Below are 14,386 nucleotides of genomic sequence, written 5' to 3'. Positions count from 1 at the left end.
CCGCGGCGCGGCAAGGGTGGCAGCAGAGCACAGCGCTGGGGACGTTCGGCCGCCGCAGCCGCCGCCGCCGGGGGGGGGGGGGGGGGGGGGGAAACTTCCCCGTTTCCCCCCTCCAACACGTTCTCCTTAAACTGGTATCACCTTCCCCCACTCCCCCACCCCACGCTTTTAACCTTGATTACACTCTGATTACCTGGACTTTAGAAAAAGCTCCCCCCTCCCCCCCGCAAAAAAAAAAATCACGTGTGAAGCATATATTTATTTATTATCAAACTGCTTTGCATGGTTGAAAGGCTGTAAACTGAAAGGAGACTATAGAAGTGTATTCTCTTTAAATTATGTGTGATCACACAGGATGGCTAGCCCGGAGTGATGGTCCACTGATCCATGAGATGGACGATCTCGCTTATTTTAAAGACAATGTAAAATGGGGTAACATTAAGAAAGAATATAAAAATGAAAGTCTCTTTTTCAAAAACGTCATCTTCCTTCGGCTATATTGTTCGAATGGCTCTTACAGATTGCAAGAGAGAGGGTAAAAGGAGCTGGAGGTAGTACTGTAACTGGGAGGCTGGTCTAAAACATACCGGATAACCTTGATTTTTGTCAATAACATCAAGTTTTGGACCAGGCCTTAAATTCATGCAGATGTCAGAAGATAAAACATTTCAAAATGATTTCTTCATCAAATTTAGGCAAAATATGTTTCTTTTTTTTTTTTTTTTAAAGTTTGTTGGGAAGGGAAGGGAAGGGAAGGGAAGGGAAGGGAAGGGAAGGGAAGGGAAGGGAAGGGAAGGGAAGGGAAGGGAAGGGAAGGGAAGGGAAGGGAAGGGAAGGGAAGGGAAGGGAAGGGAAGGGAAGGGAAGGAAAGGAGGAAGGAAAGGAAAGGAAAGGAAAGGAAAGGAAAGGAAAGGAAAGGAAAGGAAAGGAAAGGAAAGGAAAGGAAAGGAAAGGAAAGGAAAGGAAAGGAAAGGAAAGGAAAGGAAAGGAAAGGAAAGGAAAGGAAAGGAAAGGAAAGGAAAGGAAAGGAAAGGAAAGAATAGCAAATCAATGAGTTATTAAGATATTGTTAGAGTATATAGAATTCTAGACAAGTTTGAAGGTATGAGTGTGTTCCTTTCCACTTTAATGAAACAAATGAAGCACTTCAACTAGAACTACATTATAATGGGAAAAACCCACACTCAACATGCATTTTTCTCTGAGGTCTCACTTCTATGGTGAGCTTAAAATGAAAATACCACACTGGTTCTGAAACAGACTTTGTCAGAGTTTGGGACATGACTCAAATGGTAAATTTCTACCATTTTGGAGAGTAGAGATTGGATTTAATTTCCAAATAAAATTAATAATAAAACTTAAGCATGCCATTAGACCGTCCATGTTTCTTGTGTTTCGCACTAGCTCTATCTTCCTTTCTCCTTTCCCTTCAGTCCACTGTTACCTTCTTTTTTTTTCTCTTTGTGGCTGTATATGTCGTTAGGTATCACCTTGTAATAGTATGCATAATGCCTTGGGTTGCTGCACTTCATAGTCCTGATGTAGTAGAGGCTCTTTCTTCTTTCCTCCAAGGGATATCTACGTTTAGCTTTTGACAGTATCATGATAAACTATTTCTATGGATTGCCTTTGGCCATCCTTCACTGTCTTGTCCCAGGAGACACAGGAACCTGGAAGTCTTATAGATGTTTTGTTGTTTTTTTTTTTTTTTCTTTAATACTGAGGAGGATGTTCCAAGGCTTTTTGTTTGCAGCCTCTTTGTCAAGTTGATTTCTAATAAAAGCAGGAAATAAGCTGGTCAAAATCTGTTTAATTTCTTTTTTTTTTTTTCCTTCTGAATACTTTAGACAATCATGTCAAATTTTGTTCAAGTCAAAACAGATCCACCCAGATAACCATCTGATAGACATGTTGGAAATAGATAGATAAATAGGTAAGACAGGAAGACTGGTCTGTAACATTTTCTTATATTTGAAACAATAAAAAAGTATATTTTTCTGACCACACTTTGTGACCAAAGCAAACTATGACAAATTACATTGCATATTGTGCCATCTCATTTTAAGCAACAAGCCTGCAGGGAAGACAATATTCTATGTATAAGTTGCTGGTTGCTTATCTTAATGTTCATGCTGAAAACAGTTGCACCTATATAGACTAGTTCAGCCAACAATTAATTGCATGTGCTGAAATTCGGGTAATTGAAATGGCTAAATCATGACTGATATAAGAATCTGACAGTCACTAAACTTTGTTATGAATTGGTTCTTTGTTTTTTTCATGTATGCAAAATGCAAGGGAAAAATAGAATGACAAGAAAAGCAACTTCGTGAAATCAACACACATAAGAAAAAAAAAGTTAATTTACGACTGACCTACCTACTTAACCATGGTGGGAATGGAAGGTATAAGTAGAACCTTGTGAGCGGCATACAAAAGGCCCACATAAGTTGTTTCTTTAACAGATTCTAAGTAAAGTCATTATGGTCCTTTTCATTGTCATAGCCCACTTTTAAAATAATGGAAATTTTTCCATCTCTGATTCTGTCACTGAACTTTTACCTTTCTGCAAAAAAAAAAAAAAAATCCACACACCTCTATCAGACATGATCTAGCTGCGTTCTGTAGAACTGAAACGCTACCTCAGTGAGAGTCACACAGCCTTCATTAAGTTGCCCCTTATGTGTTCGTCGCTCTTCTTTTATTCTAAGTGGAGAAGGCTAGAAGGCAGACTATCAATCTACTCTAGAAAAAGCATCACTTTCTGATTGCAAGGCCATCTGCCCTGTCTCCCAAGGGGCCTCAAGAGCTCACTCATTCTAATTTTCTACTGATTAAAAAAACAGATTCACTTGTACTTTCTTATCCACAGGTTCAGCAAGTTAAAATCTTTCTTTCACTTTAGTCTCTGTCAAGTCCAGTGCTATAACTTTTTATATTTTCAAGGGGATGGTTACAATTATGGAAGAGTCCCTCTAAATGATCTAAGAGGATTCAGTTTTCTTTCAGCTTTAGAATGATGAGGATTTATAAAAGTTGGACAGGAGAAGATTATTTTGAAATAATTAGCCTGGTTAAAGTCTCTCGATATTATTTAAAGAGATGAAAAAAATGCTACAATGTATAATATAGACCCCAGGGCCCATTACATAGTTATAGGTTTATAGCTGCTTGATTTTCATGCAGCACCTTATGCAAGACTAACGAACTTTTTTCTACAGTGTTTTAAAAAACCTTGAGCTCTGTCTAACAACTGTTGTTAAACCTCTTTCGGTTCCAGTATAAGCTAATTATGTGTAATAGGATACAAAGGAGAATGTAGATTTTCTATTGAAATGTATTGATTTTTGCTTTTTCTGGATTAATCCCTTGATTATGATAAAGAGGTAATGCCATTTTGTGAAGCCTTTTCTAATCTTTCCTGTGTATTTATTTTAGAACATTTTGTTATAAAAGGGATAGGTGAAAAGGAAAATTGGTTTCAATTATCCAAAGAAGAAGGTATAAAGACATTACCCTGACCATCAAGGTCAAGAATCAGAGGCTACATGATTACACCCCCACACAAAGAAATAAATGAGCAAAAGTCTTTGTGTATTGCTGTGCCAGAAGGTCCCCTTTCCAAGGGCTATTACTAGAGGGCAGAAAAGCGTGTCACAGTGGTACAGACTGGTCACCTGAAAGGAAGGCACGAAAAAAAACCCCAAACCCAGGCAGAATGACTAGGCAGATGGTATCCGTTTTGAATCCTGATAAATTGGCAGTAAGCTTTCAGGTCTTTGAGAGGATTTTGAGGCAGTGAAAATATCTTGTGAAACCATTTGTCTTGCTCTTCAGCAGTGCAAAGCACCCACGGCACAGATTTGTGGACTGAGGGGGATAGGAAGGTTGTCAGAGCAGTCAACAGCTCTTCATCAATTTTGAAACATAGGGCACCAGCTTCGTTTTGTTTAGTCCTAAACTTCTTCTTAGGATCTAGTAAAAGAGAGCTTATGCCACTTCAATAATCTCTTTCTGAACAGGAAGGCGTTGCCTTTTAGACTTAGGGGAAACATCGTTAGAAGGAACAAACATCTCTCATGAGATCTACTGAACCAGTGAAAGGTTCAGCATCCATCCAGGTAACCATGGCCTCTGGCAGAGAAATAAAAGGGATCTGCTTTAAGGAGGGATGTGTGCTGTGTGGAAGCAGAAATGCACTGCTGAAAGGCATAAGGCTATTTACTACATTGATGCCATGAAGAATATTTTGTAACTAGTACAAATAGATTTTTTTTTTCTTAATTTCACTCCCATACTATAGCTGAACTAGGGAAGGTACTAGATTTATTTCACTAATGGGATACTGAAGGAACCTGTCTAGTAAGAAAACCCAGCTGCAGAATTGCACCAGGATTGCAAATTTAGGGTGAGTTTAATTCAGCTAGGGGTGGTTATGAGGATATTCCACTGCTCTTGGTTTTCCATTTTGCAGTCTTTGCAATTCCCAAGACCTTGAACAGTCCCTGGGGAATGACCTATATCAGCTTTGTATGTACTATATTCATTTGGCCTGTGAGAGACTGCTGACCATTCTGTATAAAGAAAACAGCTGTATGCGAAGGCAGCAACACATGGGAAGGTTTTTCTGGATAACTTCATTATTATTATAACTTCATTAACATTATATTATTATTACTACTACTACTACTTTTATTATTATTATTATTATTATTATTAAATATTAAATTAAGAAATTGCAGTCTGCTTGTTCTTTGCTTTTGACTCAAATAGAGCCTTCCTAAGTTCATGATGAGTTTTGTCTTCAGCTGCTTCTGCTGACTTGGTGGTGATAAATTTCATTGGAAATCAACCATGGGCTTATTTAGTTAAACACACCACACGTGCAATGTCCTAGGCAGAGTACTTACAAAGAAGAGTCAGGAATATACCCCCAGGACAAAATGAACTTTTGCTTGTGTCAAAAAATGATCTTCCTTTCTGTGCCTCAGGCAAAAAGTATGCTAAGAAGTTAAGCTATTCTTTTTGTAGGGTTAGAGAAGGCAGTGAAATCCTCCCTGAAGAGAATGAAGCAGCTTGAGTGTGTAACAGTTTCCTGGTGACTTTTAGTGAATCCAAACAAAATGAATTAGGGAGAGGACAGTTTTCAGGAATTGACTCATCCATTTTATTTTTGAAGCACACGCATGGTTGTCAGCAGAAGGACAGAATTCTGAAAGCTCAGAGGCAAGCTGGATTTTCACTATAGGAACATCTTCGGATTTGTTTTGTGCATTTGCTCAACACAATTTGCCTTAACCACTATTGAACAAAATAGGGTAATGACATACTTCCCTTGTCATTGTTCTTGGGTTTCTCTTGTCTCTGACTTGTTGTTCGCTATTGAACGTTGTTATGGCCAGTCTTAGCATCCTCATGATTACTGGCTTATTGCTGGACTTATTGTCAGGGAGCAGCAAGAGCAAGGCTGCTCCACAAGGGAGGTTGAGCTGAGAGCCGAGGGTGACCCCAGGCAGAGGCAGCAACCTCAGGGAGGTAGGGTGGGCAGAGCAGGGTGCTGGGGACAGGGTCCATTGACAGTCCCAGACAGGGCAGGGTGGAGAGTCAGGCTCAGAATCCATCCAGCACTGGAGACAGGACTGGAGAAAAGGCTATCACAGATGTCAAGGGTCCATCCAGAAGAGAGGACTGGAGACCTGCACACCTCCAGCAGTGTTCAGGACAGGTCTGGGTGCTAGCCCCGAGCTGACTTGAAGCCCCTCACTGGGGCAGGGTGTGTGTGGGGGCTTCCAGGGAGGATGAACGCAGTTGGGGCCTCTGAGTGCCCCCAGGACTCTGACACTTATGATATTAACCACCAGCAACTTCGTAGCTGACTTACTAAAAACACATAATGCTTCATTAGACCAATACATAACATCAAGTCTCTGAAGGGCCATTTTATAAGCTCACAAACAAGCTTCAGCTCTTTTCTCAGCCAGTGATGATTTTACCAATCCATACTGGATAGTCTAATACAGCAAATATTTGAAGGATATGATAATTCATCTACATGTGAGAAAGCTTTTAAGCTCATTGAAGATAGTATCAATGCTTCACTTTTCTTAGTCATTTTTATTGCTGTACATGAGATTGGACAGTCTCACAGAGGGGATGCAGTATTACCACTTTGAACAGTTGTATTATGATTTTCCCTATAACTGATGATAATTTGACAGAGCTGATTTCTAGAGCAGTACAATTGCTTGAGATACGCAGACTTTTGCAGTCACCTAAACTAGGGTGATATAAGCAGTTATTGCTCAAAGCTCTTTGCTGGTGCTCCTGCAGGTGCCTTTTGCCCAGCAGGTATTACTGAGATGTATTCTTGAACCTCTGCAGTTGACAGCAAAAAATGCACTAGCACTGACCAGGGTCAATTTTTAGCTTCTTTTTTTATGCTAGGCTGTAAACTGGTAACTATCAGGAGTTGCTGCCAGTCTAAGAAAGATCTTCCTGTAGAGGGAAAATGAGGAAAGAGATGGGCGGACAACTGGGGGAGGTAACAACTTTAACCAGCCCTGCTTGATCCTCCTCTCAAATGAGTCAATAGTCACAGCTCTAATTTAAAGGAAAAAAAAAAATCTCTACGTTTCAAGAATACAAATCCTCAAACTGGCAAAAAAAAAAAAACCAAAACACCCAAACCCATCAACCAACCAATACACAGTAAGTGTATAAGATCATTACTGGAAAAAAATGAATTCCAAATCAATATTGTCTTAGACTTCCATGTCATGATGTAGATTGCCATCATGATTTCCACTAGAAATGCAGGCTTTGAATCTCATGATTTTCTATTGTGTGACTGAGAAAGGATTAGGGTTAGCAGTTCTTTTGCCTTTTTTTCCCTTCTTTTTTGTTTTCTTTCCATATTCTAAACTGGCCAGAAATGTTATATTATTTTTGTGCCATGTGATACCTCAACTAAGGAGTGCGTTGCAGTACCTTTGCACTCCTCATTGCCCATATCGTCAGGGCCTGGTCTACTGTCACTTCCCTTATGCTCTCGTAGGATCAATTTGACTTAGCTATAATATTATAATATAATAATGTAATATATTATAATATAATATATATAAGAAATATAATATTAAGAAATTTATTGTCTCCTGGGAAATTTGTCCTTGGAGACACGGGAGTAAATCCTTTGGGAATATCTCTTTTGTATTCGTACTAAAAGAAAGGGCATGAAATTGCTTCCTATGAATTTGGTTACTATTACAAATCCGGAGTTCTATACTTCTGAGGTAAATGGACAAAAACGTCTCCTGTTTTTGCAGGGCAAACTCTATTGAGTCAGCTGAGTCAGATCACAATGCGCAAAATCTGATGCCATGAATCAAAGAACTGATATAGCTATGCCAACACCCCACTACTTCTGGCCATGCTGTTGTTTGACACTTTAGAGAAATGTGCAAAAAATCCATAAACCACCCGGCCAATTGTTCAAGTTACATGTCTTGATTAAAAAAGTTATGGATGAAGAAGCAGAAATCAGGGAAACTGATGACCTTTTTCTAGCTGAGTGCTCAGATAGACACCTTGTATTTAACAAAACATGAAGCTCCCTTTTGTTTCTCACTATTTTTCTAAATGCTCATGTTTTCTGAAGCATGCGCATACTAATCCACAGACGTACATGACTGGACTATTAAGATTCATTAATTGCATTGATTTGTCTTTCTTCTTTCTGTTTCTTATCAGTCATTAATAATGCACAATGACTTGTCTTCCAATTTTTTCATCTATTTTCATCTATATTCCTCATATTTTATCTTGAACAAAGAGTAGACTTGTGCCATGAAGGCTCATCAAAGTCATAATTACATTTCATTCGTCTGCATTGAACTGTCTGTCATCTGTTAGCTTTCTGAATGCTCTATATGTCTTTCTGCACTTGTCTGCATTCTTCGTCATTATTTACTCCTCCTCAGCGATCCATTACTGATTGCTAACTGCTTCTGCTTTCTGCTTTTAGTTTTTTTAATTACCAGCTGTGTTTGTAACCTTCCAGCAGTTTCAACCCAGAAATATTGGTAATGATTTTTTTCCACATTTACCAAGTGTTTATACTTTTGACGCTAATGTTTATCTACAAGACCAATGTACCAAAACAAGGCAGGTTAAATCAGCTCTGGAGTCCCCAACATAAGAAGGACATGGACCTGCTGGACCATGTCCAGAGGAGAGCCACGAGGATGATCTGAGGGCTGGAGCACCTCTCCTATGAGGAGAGGCTGGAAGAATTGGGGCTGTTCAGGATGGAGAAGAGAAGGCTCCGGGGAGATCTTATTGTGGCCTTCCAGTACCTAAAGGGGGCCTACAGGAGAGCTGGGGAAGGATTTTTCACTAGGGCACGTAGTGATAGGAGGAGGGGGAATGGCTTTAAACTAGAAGAGGGCATGTTCAGATTGAACATTAGGAAGTATTTTTTCACTTTGAGGGTGGTAAGGCACTGGAACAGGTTGCCCAGAGAGGTTGTTAAGGCCCCATCCCTGGAGGTGTTCAAGGCCAGGCTGGACATGACCTTGGGCAACCTGGTCTAGTGGGAGGTGTCCCTGCCTATGGCAGAGGGGTTGGAACTCGATGATCTTCAAGGTCCTTTCCAACCTAAACCATTCTATGATTCTATGATTCTGTCTCAGGATTGGGGTTCTATTATATCCGACAGCTGTCTACACACCTTTTCCTAGTCTATCTTTTATACTCTGGACACTGTCTTTGACATAGCCTAAAACTCAAAAGCACTCCAAGTTCTTTGTTAAGAGTAATTTCATTTGTGATGTAAAGTTGTTGGCTGATAATGACTAGATTGATGGTTAGATAATGACTGTTATCGATGGCTTTCATTCCTTCTTGTTTTTATTATGCATCATGTTTTATTTTTATTTAATTAAAATATGTCATTCGGTTTTTCTTCTCATGCAACTGCTTACATTTGTCTTTGAGATATTTTTCCTCCTAGGTGCCTGTTTCATCATTCATTACGTCTTTTATTTTAAAAAGGAGTACATGTTATCAACAAAGCTGTCTTTTCACATATATGCAATACCTGGCAAAGTTGGTCCCAAAAGGTGATTTGTAACTGAGATGAAGAACCCAAATTTCAAAGGCCTGCTTTGAAAGAAATAAATGTCAAAACCCTTAATTATGGGCTGTACAGATACTGTATTCCTTATTTGTAAAATGGGACAAATGAGCATCATTTCCTTCACAAGGAAATCCTTCTCATGAGTAGGTGAAGGTTATCAGACAGAAGATTCCTGTAAAAGTATAAAATGGTATATACTTTATGGTTCAGATTCTTAACTGATGTGCATTGCTATAACTTAAATGGGGTCAACAAAGCTATGGCGGTTTATACAAAAAGAAAACATGAATTTGCATGGGTTTGTTTATTTGTTTTTGATTTTAACAAAGATTCAGGCAGATCTAACTGGTATCATTACATCATGCAGGCTGGTTTCGGAGGCCTAGGAACTTTATTTACTTGTTCAGGTGAACAAAGCACTATCTGGTGCTCAGAAGAAATCTGCTGAGGCTCAATTTACTTTTATATATCTGTAATTAATTTTTCCACTTTCTCTTAAACAGAACTTGTTGACAGTGTGTGCAAACTGTTAAATAACATTAAAAAGATCTGAAGCCATCACTAAAGTGAACGATACTTCACTAGCCTCCTTAAGTTTTCATATACTAGTTTAATTTCAATTAATTTTATAAATGCCAAAAATACTTTATATCTTTATACACTCTGTACCATGAAATTAAGCAAAACAAACTTTAACAGGTGTTATATTTTTAAAGTAGCAATGTAATCATCTAAGGAGTCTATGTAGCATTGCTAGAGTATGCCTAATTTGATTTTAAAATATCTGCATTAGGCTAGTAAGTTTTAACTGAGAAAGAACAGATAGCTTAGAAAGATAACCAAACTCTTGGTAATCCATCATGATGATTAATTATCTTCAATGTTAATTATATCTTTGAGTTTGTCTGTCTTGAATTTTCAGTCATTGGCCCCTACTACTGATTATACATCATCTTCTTCATGTAACTACTTATAAGTGATGATCAAATGACATATGAATCTTCTCTTCACAAGCAAAATGGATTCAGCTCCTTTACTCTCTTAAATAATGAAGTTTTTTTTTCCTCTTTTCCACTCTTTTGTTGGTTACCAGTTCCTTGTCAACTACAACATCACCCACCCACACATCCCAGCTGCCACTGTCTTATTTTCCATCCAAAACAGCAGAATGCATCACCTGTTATCAATACTGCCATTCACTCTCAAGAAACAATCAAGAATAGGTACTTATCCAAGACTCCTGGCAGCTATCCATGTTTGAAAGATTGAGGAATTCTATTTCTAGTCTATTTCCTGATCTTCATCAGCATAGAGCATAACATTATTCTGGAGAAACTTCTGAACTTCCACTAGAAAGAGCTAGTCACACAATGGGAACGGAACAAGTTTGTGGTATTGCCGGGGTAGCCAATGGAAAAACCATTTCCAACAGCAGCCAGAAGGATCTCCGTTATCCTGGCCCTTGGGGCCACAGATAGGACTTTACCTCTGACTTCCCATGTCCTCTGCTTCTCTTGCTGCCCTGTTGCAAATCCTGTCAGTTTTTTTGCCCAGCCATTTCACAGCTTGCTTGTTCCTGCCATTTAATTTGCCTTGCTAAATGCTATAGCATATTCAAGCCTTTTGTACGACTCTTCTTTGCTGCCATTTAATCACATTTGCTAGCTTCACCACCTGTCTATCAATGGATTGACTGCTCCACTGCTGCTGCTTGGGTAATTGAGGTTGTTATTTTATTCATCTATGCTGAGGTATGCTGTGGATTAACTCTTTCTTTCTATTAGTTCTTAGCTTTGACTTATTTATTGCTCCAAAGGACATAACTCTTTTCATGCTGCCTGCTTTCCTCTTCTTGTACTCCTTTTCCCTCCTTTCCCCTACCCTTTAATTTCTTAACTTCCCCTTATCTTACCACAGAATCTCAAGCCCTAAATCACCAAGTGCAATGTAATAAGCACGAGTGACCGTGCTGTTATAACTCACAAAAGAAAATGAAAAAGGGTTAGGGAAAATGCCTCAATTAATCTCAGCTCCTGTATTTTATACAGCCATTTTCGCCCCTGCAGGACAGATAGCAAATGCTAGAAACTTTCAACTTTGCCCCAACTTGCCCACAGGCGAAGGCAATGCGAAGCGGAAGACGAGATGGCCACACCCCATAGACATATCTTCTAGAGATTACGTATTCTTGCTTTTTTTTTTTTTTTCTCCTTTTTCTTACCCACAAGCTATATCTCCCCTTAAAATTTTCTCATCCTGTGTTTCCACTAGTGCTTTGCTGTATCTAAACACAGCACATGGTGTACCGGGAACCACTGCAGTCTTCCTTCTCAGCCTTGCTTAGCAATGGCAGGTGAAAGCGAAAACTCCGTTCCAGCTTATATAGCTGACAGCATCATTTAAAGCTACTGTCTGTTTGACTGGTTGTTGCTACATCCTCTCTACCTAACAGTTACTGCTCAAATTCAGTGGGTTTTGGCTCTTTTAATCCTGCCACACTGCTGCTGGGGAGGTTTATGAGAGGAACCAGCCTGAGGCAGCTGTAAACTAAAGAGATATTGAGCAGGAGGCAGAATTTGACTATATTTGGGACCTTGTGGCACAATTCCTGATCAAGAAGAGGGTCTCCTGCTATGTGGAGTCGTCATCTAGAGTCTTCTTCATGAACCAAATTGGGGGGAAAAAACTTTTGACTGGAATGGGTCCAGCAGTGCTTTAGGCCACAAATTCCAAGTCCTTCTCCACCTTATGATAACACTAAGTCTGTGCTGTGAATGAATATTAATAGATACCATCTGGTCATCCACCAGGTCACAAAAGCATTTTGGAAAAGGGATGGATGTGACCTGTTTTACATTTTGGGAATGCAATGGCCATATTTTGGTCATGTATCGAGGGAGGATTATGAGGGCCTTCTGAAATGAGGCAACCCTCGCTTTCATCATCAAATAGTTCTTCTGGCTCATATTGCACTTTCTGCATGTCTGTGACCTCTCTCTCCTCATCAGCTCCTCCTTCCAGGGTGAAAGAGTGACAAGATGGCTGGTGGCACCACACTTGATTTGAAAGCTATTAAGAAAATTAATCCTCTGAAGCAAAAGATGTAGGGAACAGTCTATAATTTACACTATTTGTGCAACCTTCAGTGGAAGCGTGAGAGGAAGGCTGAAAGGAAAATCAAAGATATGAAAACTAAAAAATGTGAGGTAGGGGTGGAAGAAAGTTTGGAAGCAGTAAATATCGGAAAGCTGTTTCATATTCATTTTGATTTGGTGTAGTGTTAACCAGTAGCCTGCCATTTATTTTTTTTTTCTTTTTCATTTGGATGTACTTCTCAAATCATGAAACAACAGGAAAAACAAATCACCTTTCAGCGGTAAATGCAAATTAAGGTTTTTTGCTTTATTACCTTTTGCAATGCTATATTTTGTGAAAATAAGTTTTCTTTAGTTCTTTCTAGCCTAGGCAGGGATCTTCATGTGTGCATATGTATAGTGCAAGAATGCATGTATACATGAATAAATATATTTGTATAGCCAAGGATCTGCCTATACTGGAACAATCTTTAAGCCAAATTCAACATTTATACAACTTGTCTGTCCGTATTATCCTAGTGTGTTTGTATTAAGGAAGTCTGCAACTTTCTAATAAAAGATCACATACTCTCCCTTCCCGCCCCGCAAAGCCTGTGCATCTGGGAGATGATTTTGGAAGTGCTGAGAGGAAAGATCACTTCCTGGCATATGTCCTACTTGAGCTGAACATGGCAGCAAATCTTCTCCATTGCTTACATGGTGTTAGTGCTCTGCGAAGGGATTCCCTCACCACAGGACTGCCTCCCACTCAGGTTAGTGGAAATTGCCGAATTATATGTCAGCCCTTTATCAATTCCAAATCCAGCTGGACAGCGGTGAAAAAGCAGTGTCCTTTTTGAGCCAGTGTGAATCACAGAGCATCTACTGGGGGTGTCGTGCTCAGTGGTGAATCATTGAATGCTGCGTGGGGAAGGAGTCTCTTGGTATTGTCAGGATGGAAAATACCCCTCTACTATCTTCTCAGAAGACAATGATTAGCTGAAGGTAAACCCTCATGGACTTCAGTCTTTCCAAAGAACCCACACAAGTCACAAGCCATTATGGCTAGCAGTAAATGCCTTGCTGTGTTGAAACCTCAAAAACTTCAAATTTTCTTGCAGTGTCTGAACTCTCAAGTCGTAAAAATGACGTCAGTCTGATTGCCTGCTTGCTTTCCCCCCTTGTTTTATTTCTAACTTAAAAGCAGTAGTTATTTTCACAGCAGTTGATAACATCATCCCTTAAAAGCCAGAAAAGACTTACAAATGATGTGGCAAAGGTTTGATAACTTCTCAGGGATGGCAAAACCTGTATTATTTCCTTCAGCCTCCTGTTCTGGATTTCTGTAAAGGAAACAGGACTTGTTCTCACTGATTTAATCCTCAGTTTCAGTTATGCCTGTTCCAAAGTAGATGGCCGATCTTCTGCATTCTCCACATCTCAGAAAAGGGTTTACAACTGTATTAGGTTTTAGATCTCATAAAAACATGCAAATGAGTGCAGCATGCCAATATTTTGGCACTGGTAAAAGTTGAATTTTGAACAAGTTGCTGCTGTGATCTCAGCAGATCCAGTGATTAATTGTTTACCTACTGGAAGTTTGTGCACATTTCTGGAGGTTTGTAGTAAAATTCAGGTTTAGCATTTTTTTCCATAGGTATGTTTCACTTGCAGCTGAAGATTAAATGGAATTTACAAAACTGCAAATTATATATGGGCAAATAGAGGAATATCATTATGTGACTGGATTTATATTTACACAATGTAGAATAATGGTTCCAGAGAAAGTTTTCTGGCCTATTGGGTGAATAAAATGCATTTCTTAAATCATTCCAACAATACTTTCATAGTATTATGGGAGAAATAGGCTAATTACTACTAAGGATGTTTAAATGAGTTACCTGAGAGACTCACACTGCTTGATAAGAATTTTCAGCAATTACTATCTAATCTCCAAAATAATGTCCCCTTTAATTCTAATGGGAAAGAAATAGGCTGGAAATTCGTAAGGAAGGCTTTACTTTAATTTAATTTGCTTACTTAACTAAAGATTAAAAATAACTGAAGATAGCTCACACTTAAAAAACCAAAATGCAACAAACCCAAAGAGAAAGAGATATATTTAATGGCAATTCAGTGAGCCAGAGATCACAAAGACCTGTGAAATATATTTCTGATG

The sequence above is a fragment of the Vanellus vanellus genome (genome assembly GCF_965231255.1).
Source record: "Vanellus vanellus genome assembly, chromosome: 6".
Lineage (NCBI taxonomy): Eukaryota > Metazoa > Chordata > Aves > Charadriiformes > Charadriidae > Vanellus > Vanellus vanellus.
The sequence above is the reverse complement of the archived record's forward strand: the minus strand, read 5'-3'. Positions refer to the sequence as shown.